The following is an 11,151-nucleotide window of genomic DNA, read 5'->3' on the forward strand; positions in this document are numbered from 1 at the left end:
TTGATAGGCTCATTAATACTTTTTATTTGGGGCCCTTGGGTGAGTTGCTTATTCTGATTAAATTAAGAAATTCCTACAGACTTTGTTAGCTCGTATGAATGCTCCAATCAGTGAACAATTTTGAAGCCAACCAATTTTAAATAGACTATTTTTGAAAGTTTAAAACATTTTACATGAACAATTTTCCTCATTACTAATCCAGGTTCTTCTATGGTGGAACAATTGAAACAAAGGCATTCTATCTGCAGCAAGTAACAGCGGCCTGTTGCCAAGATTCAGTAATCCTACCTTAAAATTTTATTCCAGGCATTGTTAAAAAAATATGGAGACAGTTGAACTAGATCCTCACAGAATCCAAATCTTTCTACCAGTGAGCTAGCTGACCATTTCAAGCCACAGGAAATTTTCAGACCACCGTAATAAGATCGAACATTGTTTCACCCATTTGTTGGTTGTTTATTGCATGCCTAGACTCTCCTAGGTTTGGCACAGTGCAAAGGATACAGGATTAGGTCTAGGTGCCTAAGAAGCTGACAATCTGATGGGGATATGATGAAAGGACCACAAGGAGTTAGAGGGATAAAGAGTCGACACGGCCCAGAAACCAAAGTGAAAGTGAAAGTGAAGTCGCTCAGTCGTGTCTGACTCTTTGCGACCCATGGACTGTAGCCCACCAAGCTCCTCCGTCCATGGGATTCTCCAGGCAAGAGTACTGGAGTGGGTTGCCATTTCCTTCTCCAGGGGATCTTCCCCATCCAGGGATCAAACCCAGGTCTCCCACATTGTGGGCAGACGCTTCAACCTCTGTGCCACCAGGGAAGCCAAGACAGTAAGAAAATACCCGATATTAACGTGGAAGCTTCATGGACACAGGAGGCAGTGGGGGTAGGGAAGGGGTCTTAGGTGGGACAGTCTCCTGCAGGCTCACGAGCTCAGTGCAGATGGCTGGGCGAGGAGCTAGTTTACTTTATCCTCACAACTGTTAGGGTGATGCTTCCCCCACCTCATCGCCCTCACTGTAGAGAGAATACTATTCTAAATTTGCTAGTGTTCAAGCTACCAGGTATTCATGGTCAGAGGGGATTATTTAAGCTCTAGACAGAACCGATCTTAAACCAGAGGCATAGGTAATTCTTAAAATCCAACTGTTGCTTTGTGGTTGAGAATATTAACAAGAATTCAACATTAAAAATGACCTCCACCTCGTTCAAATTAAATACATCCGCATTTCTATCCTGTTAAAGCTTTCTGCTACCTTCTTCTCAAAAGTCTTTGCTTACAGTGTTTCAGGCCTTTGGTTGGGGTCTTCTTCACATACTTTCTAGCTGAGTGTGCTATTGTTTCAACATTGCTATTTTTGTTTGGGGCAAAGTAACATCTATTCATTTATGCTGTAAATATTAAAACAGACTTTGTGTAACATGCACTGCTAGCTTAAACTTTATTTCTAGAAGTATTTCTTGTGGGTCCTTAAAATTTAAACACCTTTTTGGATCCATAATTGTTTGTGTGCGTGACTTACTTTTGATGCTGTTAAAGAAGCAGCTGTCAGTCTGGCTGAGTTCCTGGTAGCTTCTAAACAGACGAAGTCTGAACAGCCATTGGATATCTTTCACTGAAGTGTTCTGCAGATGTTGGCAAAGAGATAGAGTCCCTTGAAAGGGACAAATGTGCATTTTAAAGTGTATGTAGAAAGATGAAGCCTCAGGCAGGCATAGCGATGAAACAGTCTTTTAAAGGAATAACTATTTGTTCTGCCAAATCCAAAGGGGAAAGCGCCAAGTAAAAACTTAGATCCTGAACTGATGGTCTTTAAACATCTCTTCTATATGAAATGCATGATTTGAATGTTTAGAAGAAAATATAGTTTCAAATAGAACAATCTGTATCTACCCATGGATGTTTTAAAAACACTCTATATGTTTTAAATAAATTAGGCAACCTTTATACTTCCTATCAATTTATCACAAATGAGAAATTTTAGAAGTTGGAAATCTTCCAAATAAACATATTTCCCAGGAATGTTATGGGAAGATTTAGAAAAATTTAATTTATTCTAATAGTACAGAAACTGAAAATAAGACCAAAAGATTTATTTAAATATTGATGCAAATTTTGTCATGTAAGTAGTTCTAATATTATGTCTCTCCATTCAGTTAGATGTAGTTAATAAAAAGTTGTTGTATGTTATAAAGATAAAGAAAAAAAGTACCTAAAAGTATGAGGTCATTTCATTTTGGCTGATTAGAACAACTTAGAAAACTAGAAAAACATGGACTTGAAAATTAGGTATCTCAATTAATTTCTATTCTTTGTTTATTTCCTTGTTATATGGACATGCAGAAGTCACTTCAATTAATCTGAGCTTAAATTTCTCCATGATTACACAATAATATCCCCCATCAGTCCTGTTCTTTCAAGCATCATTTGAGATATAATAGATCAAAAGTAATTTACAAAGTTTAACACATTAGTCTCAATTAAAAAATAAAAACAAAACAGTGTACTTAAAATTAGAATGCTAGTTTCAAGATTGAGCTTGTCTAGCTGTGTGAACTTGGAAAGGCTCTTATTTCCCTTCAAGTCTCTGAGCTTCTTTGATTCTAGCACTTTAAGTGTGGTGTCCAATTCATAGCCTCAGCAAGCACCTGGGAACTTGTTAAAGTAGCAAATTCCCAGGCCCTTCCATAGATCTGAATCAGAAACTCAGGGGTGGGCCCATAAATCTTTGTTTTATAATGCACACTAAAGTTTGAGATCCTCTGAAAGAGAAAACAACAATACACACCTCAAAAGCTGTTGTGAAGATCAGCATCAGACTCACCTTGAATATATATGCATATGTGCACGTGTGCTAAGTCACTTCAGTCATGCCCAACTCTTTGCAACCCCATGGACTGTAGCCCCCCAGGACTCCTCTCTCCATGGAATTCTCCAGGCCAGAATACTGGAGTGAGTAGCCTTTCTCTTCTTCAGGGGATCCTCCCAACCCAGGGATCAAACCCAGGTCTCCCGAATTGCAGGCAGATTCTTTACCAGCTGAGCCACAAAGGAAGCCCAAGAATACTCGAGTGGGTAGCCTATCCCTTTCTCCAGTGGACTTTCCCAACCCAGGAATCAAACCAGTGTCTCCTGCATTACAGGTGGATTCTTTACCAGCTGAGCTATCAGGGAAGCCCTAAGTATATGTATTTGTACAGCAATTACACTTACATATACACACATCTGCCTACATACATATAGTCTGCCCACCCAGGCTGAGTACAACGATATCTCTAGGGTGCAAGCCAAGCTTCAAGGTAGTATTTCCAGAAATGTTCCAGGTGACTGAACACCTGGGAGACCCTCTAGTCACCGTTAACCCATTATTGCAATTGTGTCTGTTGTCCAGGATCACAGGTTCCCTGGAATTTCTGTGACATTCAGTATTTCTCTGCCAAACTGGCCAGAGAACTGCCTGTAGGTATGGGGGTGGGGGAAGCGGAAGGATCCTGGAACCCAAAGTCCAGTGCACTGCACTGCTTTCTCCTTCCCATACCCCCCACCCATCAAATTAATCCTTGACCCAGAACCAGAGGAAAAAAGAAACCGTGGGCTCTCCTCTCTCCTCTCCATAGCAGCTTCAGCTCTTTCCCTTAGGATATGAGGCTTTGGGAACTCAAAACCCAGACAAACAGTGGTTGTCTTCAAGTAGTGTCTACTTTCTGATTAAGACTCCCCTTAGACAAAGCGTGAAGTGGCCTGGGAAGAGCAAACACTCATCCTCACAACAGATGATCTTGGAACGCTAGTGCAGAGCAACTAATTGAAGACAAATATTTAAGAAAGTCAGTTATTTTGTTTTGCTCTTCATTGAAATGTGCAAAGTTTGGCCCCAACAGGGTAAATATCATATTGAGTTTCAAGTGCACAGACCTATCTCATTTTATCATGTTCCACTTTATTGTGTTTCACAGATAACTGTGATTTTTTTTTTTAAACAAAATAAAAGTCTGTGGCAGCCCTAGGTCAAGCAAGTCTATTGGTACCATTCCCAACAGCATTTGCTCACTTTGTGTCTTTATGTCACATTTTTGGTAATTCTCACAATATTTCAAACTTTATTGTTATCAATATTATAGTTGCTACAATGATCTGTGATAAATGACCTTTGATGCCACCATTATCGATCAGCATTTCGGTGCACCACAAATCCCAACCATCAAGGACAGTGAACTTAATTACTGGAATAAACAAAGGATTTAGAATATTTCATAAAATTGACGATAAAGCACAGCTTCAGGGTTTGAAAGGGTTGACTCTAATTTTGGGAACAGTTCCACTATGGATAAAATGCTATCAAATGGCATCGTACGTTAAGAGAAATCATTTCCTGAAATGATTTCATGAAATCATTCATGAAAGGAAGAGTCAATCACTGTGGCAACCTGCATTGCTGTCTTATTTTTTGAAATTGCCACAACTACCCCAACCTTCAGCAACTACCACCCAGATCAGTAAAGCCAGAATTCATCAACATCAAGCAAGACCCTCCATCAGTAAAAGGGTTAGAACTCACTGGAGGCTCAGATGATGGTTAGTATTTTGTATCGACACATTTGAAAACTCAAGTATGTGCATTGTTTTTTTAGACATAACACTGTTGCTCAGTTAAAAGATGACTGCATGGTGTAAACATTACTTTGATATGTACTGAGAAACAAAACAATTAGAGTGAAACTTGCTTTATTGTGATATTTGCTTTATTGAGGTGGTCTGAAACCAAACCCACAATATCTCCAAGGCATACTTGTATTTTAAATAAAATCAATTGTGTTTGATTTAATTATTTAGTAGGAAAAATGTTAGCTCTATCCCCTTTTGGGTAAAGTCTTTCGACTTCGATTAAATCAGTTCACCCAACAAATGTGGTACATAATACTGAAGCAACAGATTTGTGCAATGATGTGAGTGGAAGCTCATTTAAAGCCAGGAGATAATATGGAATAAAATACAAGTTGTAAGTGAATTAGAAAAATATCATATTTATGCTGGCCACTGTGAGCTTTACCACCAATCCCCTCCATGTATACCATCCCCACCTCTGAATGCTCATATTAAGCTTCTTCTGTCAAGAGAGATACAGACATAGAAAAATTTGAGCTCTCTATTTCACTTTTAAAAAATAAAAGGAAAATGAAGTAGGGGACTAATTCAATTACAAAAATCATCCTGGCTATAAAGAATACTATTTTTTGTACATCAGCATAAACAAGGTCAAAGAATTACAGGAATAGTGACTTAAAACTTTCATCTCATACACAAGTAAAATAAATTTCAATTTCATGAATGTCAACTCCAATCTGTTAGCAGAATAACTCTGTTAAATTAGAATGCTCTCTCATGAAAACATAGGTGACATTAGTGAAATCTTTTCTACTATTTCATTTAGAAAGCCAAAAATATAACAATACAAACAATACTCACTACACATATTTAACATATACACACACATATGCTGTGCTTCAAGAGCATTGTAAGATTTTTCTAAAATGTTTTTCAACAAATAGACAACTACAAATGAAAATACAAAATCATGAGAACCAAACTTTCATTCCTACAAAATTTCAACAGATAAAGTATTCAAAAATTTTGCATCGAATTCCTCAAATATGTATCCTGACAGTATGTTCAGTCATGTCCAACTCTGAGTGACCCTGTGGACTGCAGCCTGCCAGGCTCCTTGGTCCATGAGATTCTCTAGGCAAGAATACTGGAGTGGGTTGCCATGACTTCCTGCAGGGAATCTTCCCAACCCAGGGATTAAATCCACCTTTCTAACCTCTATCTGCACTGCCTGGTGGGTTCTTTACCACTAGCACCACCTGGGAACCCGATAATATATTTTAGGCTAGTGTTTAAGGAATGGTAATTTAAACAATTTGATATGATAAAAACACTACTTAAAACTTCAGGAAAAAACATATCACTTAAAAATTGATGGTATTTTTAGAATGACTCTTGAGAATTATATTTTCCTATACAATACAAAACAATATGGCCCAAATACACGCAATATAATACTGGGCAGGTGATATATTTAAATTGAAAGTGAAAGAAAGTGAAAGTTGCTCAGTCGTGTCCTACTCTTTGTGACCCCATGGACTCTACATTCCATGGAATTCTCCAGGCAAGAATATTATAGTGGGTAGCTTTTCCCTTCTCCAGAGGATCTTCATAACCCAAGGATCAAACCCAGGTCTCCTGCATTGCAGGTAGATTCTTTACCAGCTGAGCCACAAGGGAAGCCCAGTATATTTAAATTACTGAAGAGTATATACAAAATATCAGTCAAAATTTAGCATCAACAGAAGTTATTCTTTGTCATTGGTTATGTTATCTACATGTCTTTTAATTTTAATATTTTATATGCATTCTAATTAATGAAAAATTTATACCTATAACCTTGACAAAAAATTTTTAAAAGTGATAGTGTTTACTATTGGCATGGCAAAGAGATTACAGATGGAACCGCCAAATTTATAATACAAACAAGCAATATCTATTAAAATTAAAAATACATACAATTTGACAAAACAATTGTGCTACAGGTATTTATTCTACTCTTACATACGAAAATGGGCTTCCCTTGTGACTCAGCTGGTAAAGAATCCGCCTTTAAAGAATCCACCTTTAAAGAATTCAAAAGGCTTCCCTGATGACATAGATGATAAAGACTCTGCCTGCAATACAGGAGACCAGGTTCGATCCCTAGGTTGGAAATATCCCCTGGAGAAGGGAATGGCTACTCACTCCAGTATTCTTTCCTGGAGAATTTCATGGACAGAGGCGCCTGGTGGGGGCTACAGTCCATGGGATCACAAAGAGTCAGACACAACTGAGCAACTAACACTTTTAATGAATTAAAAAGAATTAATATGCAGCTCAAAAAACAATAGCTCTAAGTGTATAACATGAAATGATTTCTGATATATTAAGAAAGAATTTTAGGACAATATGTATTAGACATAATTTTAGTTGCATGAGAAAATGCACAAATAGAATGTCAATACATTCACATCTAAATTTGGAAACCCACTTACAAAATTTTGAGGTTCCTTTTGGAGATTATCTAGGTGGCTTAGAAACAAGCAAAAGAGGTAGATACTTTTCAATTTCATATTCTTTGTAAAATTTAAATGTTATATGATTTTTGTGGGCTATATAGTTTTAAACATTAAATTTACAGAGACAAAAATTTTCAGTTGATTTTTCCACATACACCACTCAGAGAAATGGAATACATTTATGATAAGAACCTAGCATTCTTCTTCATGTGTATGTCTATGTATGTGATTAGGAATGTTTTAACAGAGTCAGAGCCTGTATATTTACAGATGAAGAAACAGAAGATCAGATGAACTTAGTAATTTCTGCAAGTCTCACAGCAATTATACTGCAGTACTGAAGGTTAAATTCAACTTTTTTCAACTCCAAAGCCTATTGTCTTAACCAACATACAGTGCATGCTCTTTAGTTTTAACTAAGTATCTCTAAACGTTACTTTCAAATCAATATTCAATGTCAAATTGCCTAATCTAACCTTTCCCTCTTCCAACAACACAGTTTTCAAGTAGTTGATGTCTTTTACAGTAAATATCTTCATTTTTAAAATTCAACTATTTCTGCTAGCAAAGTTATGCTCAAAATCCTTCAAGCTAGGCTTAAGCAGTGAACTGGCTCAATACATGAACCGAGCTGGATTTAGAAAAGGCAGAGGAACCAGAGACCAAATTGCCAACATTCATCCAATCATGGAGAAAGCAAAGGAATTCCAGAAAAAAACATTTACTTCACTGACTATGCTAAAACCTTTGACTGTGTGGCTCACAACAAACTGTGGAAAATTCTTAAAGAGATGAAAGTACCAGACCACCTTATCTGTCTCCTGAAAACCTATGTATGGGTTGAGAAGCAACAGTTAGAATCAGACATGGAATCAGACTAGTTCAAAATTGGAAAAGGAGTATGACAAGGCTGTATATTGTCACCCTGTTTATTTAATTTCTATGCATAGTACATCACGAGAAATCCCAGGTTGGATGAATCATAAGCCTGCATCAAGATTGCTGAGAGAAATATCAATCTCAGATATGCAGATGATACCACTTTAATGGCAAAAAGTGAAGAGGAACTAAAGAGGCTCTTGATGAGGGTGAAAGAGGAGAGTGAAAAGGCTGGCTTGAAACTCAACATTAAAAAAGAAAAAAAAAAACCAAAAAACTAAGATCATGGCATCCAGTCCCATTGCTTCATGGCAAACAGAAGGAGAAAAAGTGGGAAAAGTAACAGATTTAATTTTCTTGGGCTCCAAAATCACTGTAGACAGTAACAGCAGCCATGGAATTAAAGATGCTTGCTCCTTGGAAGGAAAGCTATGACAAACCTAGACAGTGTATTAAAAAGCAGAGTCCATATAGTCCATACAGTCCACTATACCAACAAAGTCCATATAGTCAAAGCTACGGCTTTTCCAGTAGTCATGTACGGATGTGAGAGTTGGACCATAAAGAAGGCTGACAGCCAAAGAATTGATGCCTTCAAATTGTGGTGCTGGAGAAGACTCTTGAGAATCCGCTGGACAGCAAGGAGATCAACCCAGTCAATCCTAAAGAAAATCAACCCTGAATATTCATGGGAAGGACTGATGCTGAAGTTGAAGATACAATACTTTGACCACTTGATATGAAGAGGTGACTCACCGGAAAAGATCCTGATGCTGGGAAATATTGTAGGCAAAAGAAGGGGTGGCAGAGGATGAAATGGTTTGATGGCATCACCAACTCAGTGGACATGAAATTGAGCAAACTCTGGGAGATAGTGGAGGACAGAGGAGCCTGGTGTGCTGCAGTCCATGGGGTCACAAAGAGTCGGACATGACTTAGCGACTGAACAAGAAATTCATAGCCATTTTCAGACTTATTTCAAAAGCCTTTTTGAAGCATTGACCTTTTTTTACCTTCTGAATTGTGCTGCTTTTGCTTCAAAAACTTGAAAAACAACATGCCAATTAGTTTGGTTATTAACACAGTAAGAAGAAGTGAGTCCTGTTTGATAGTGCTAGGAACTGATAGTTTCATATTCTTAACTCAGTTCATAGCTTCACAACTGCTTTTGAAGTGTGACTTTTATGAAGCCTCTTAACCCCTGGAAATTTCCTCTCTAAAAGGATAGCTGCAAAATATACCATCCTCCATGGGATATTACGAGCTGTTATTAATTAATGTTTTGTAAAGCACTTTGAGATACGATTTGAATGGTGCTACATCAGTGCAAAGTATCAGTAAGCCACTTAAAAATCAAATTGTCACCTGCTCCAGGGACTCATGCAAAGCCTGTAGTTTGCTGATAATGAAGCTGACTCTCGAGATTTTTTTTTTTTTTTGAGGTCTGTCAGGGTGGAGTTTACTAAAGCAACACTTTAATAAGGTTATTTGTGAGCTTAATGGAATAATAAAGGTTCATAAATACTGAAAAATCTCAATTATTTGAGATTAATTGATTTTTATTAATTAACTGCGGTCAAACAGGCCTGAGCCTAGGTACCTTCTCTGTGCTGCTCAGGGATCAGCAGGTTGCTCACTGATGATGCTTAAAGAACCTGGTCAGGAAACAGAAAAGGGCAGAGCCCTGGAAGCAGCCCTCAGGTTAAAACTGGGAGGTCTGGAACCTACATTCCCTAAACTCTTGTGTGCCCCCTCTCTTCTGGAGAAGGTCAAGTCCTGAGGCATGGCTTTAATACCCACTAACTGTCCAAAAGGAAAGAAAAATAAGCCATGAGCTTGAGCTCAGTTTTAGTCCATTTAGAATTTTAGACTAATTCTGAAAGTCTCTAAAAGAGATAAACTTCCATTTCTCTGCTGTGCTTCATCTAAAGTAAATCCATAGGTCTGTTCATCCACTAAACCACACCCTCAGAAAATAAAGTATTGACTTTATGTTAGCCATTTTTCCAAGGCATGTGATCTTCCCTTGTCTACCCATTAAATAAGACTTCACAGCTGCTATGACTAATATCTATGCAAAATAATACGTTCAGCTATATTTTGAGAAAAAATTCAAGGTAATGTTTTTTCAGTAATATGCAAGAAAAAATACTAAATTAAGATCTCCAGTCTCTGCTTTTGCCCTGGAACTTAAAAAATGTAATTTGTGGTTCAACAAATTATGAAGAAATTACAAATTAAAGAATCCGTCTGCAAAGCGGGAGACAACAGTTCGATCCCTGGGTCAGGAAGATCCCCTGGAGAAAGGAATAGCAACCTACTCCGGTATTCATGCCTGGAGAATTCCATGGACAGAGGAGCCTGGCAGGTTACAGTCCATGGGGTCATAAAGAGTCAGACATGACTGAGTGACTAACACACACGGAATAATTACTATACATTTAATTTCCCTGCTAAATGAGATGACTTTGTCATAGTTTATATGCTCACAGATTGAGATTTGTTACCATAATTGTTTACTTTAGCATAGTCATTACTTATAAATTTAAACAGATGGGTTTCATTTAAGAAAATTAAGAAAAAACATTCAAGAATAGTTCTGATTATAAAAGTAACATGAGGTCTTACAAATAATTAAGAAAATAGTTTGCTTTAAAATCTTGGCAAAATTTAAAATGTAGCAGAAAATAAGGGCAAAAGTATGTTCAATCTCCAAAGTAAGACTTTAAGTTAGTCAAATGAATACTGAAGAGGCATTTCTGATAAAAATTACTTTAAAGAAATCAAAGAGAAATTCATTTTAAAATAAGGGTATTTAATATTATTGAAAGCTTTGCTTATTATAAGAAAATCTTATACTAGTAATAAAATTAAATTAAACTTTTAAAAATTCAGAAATTTCTATTGAGGATAGTATTTCCTATTGAAGACAGCATTGAGAAAAGTGTTAATAGCTATGAGTCTTTCTGGAAATAAATAACTGCAAATCATCATCAAACAAAAAATTTTAGTTGTACTACTTTCTAGCTAAAACAGAAATTCTGTAATACTTCCTGAAAATACATTTATCTACATTTTCCTGTACTGTCTCCTAGTTCGGGTGTTGTATGAATTCTAAAACAAAATTGACACTTACTTTGCAATTCTGTCCAATCCAGTGACAGAT

This window comes from Ovis aries, chromosome 12 (genome assembly GCF_016772045.2).
Source record: "Ovis aries strain OAR_USU_Benz2616 breed Rambouillet chromosome 12, ARS-UI_Ramb_v3.0, whole genome shotgun sequence".
Taxonomy (NCBI): Eukaryota; Metazoa; Chordata; class Mammalia; order Artiodactyla; family Bovidae; genus Ovis; species Ovis aries.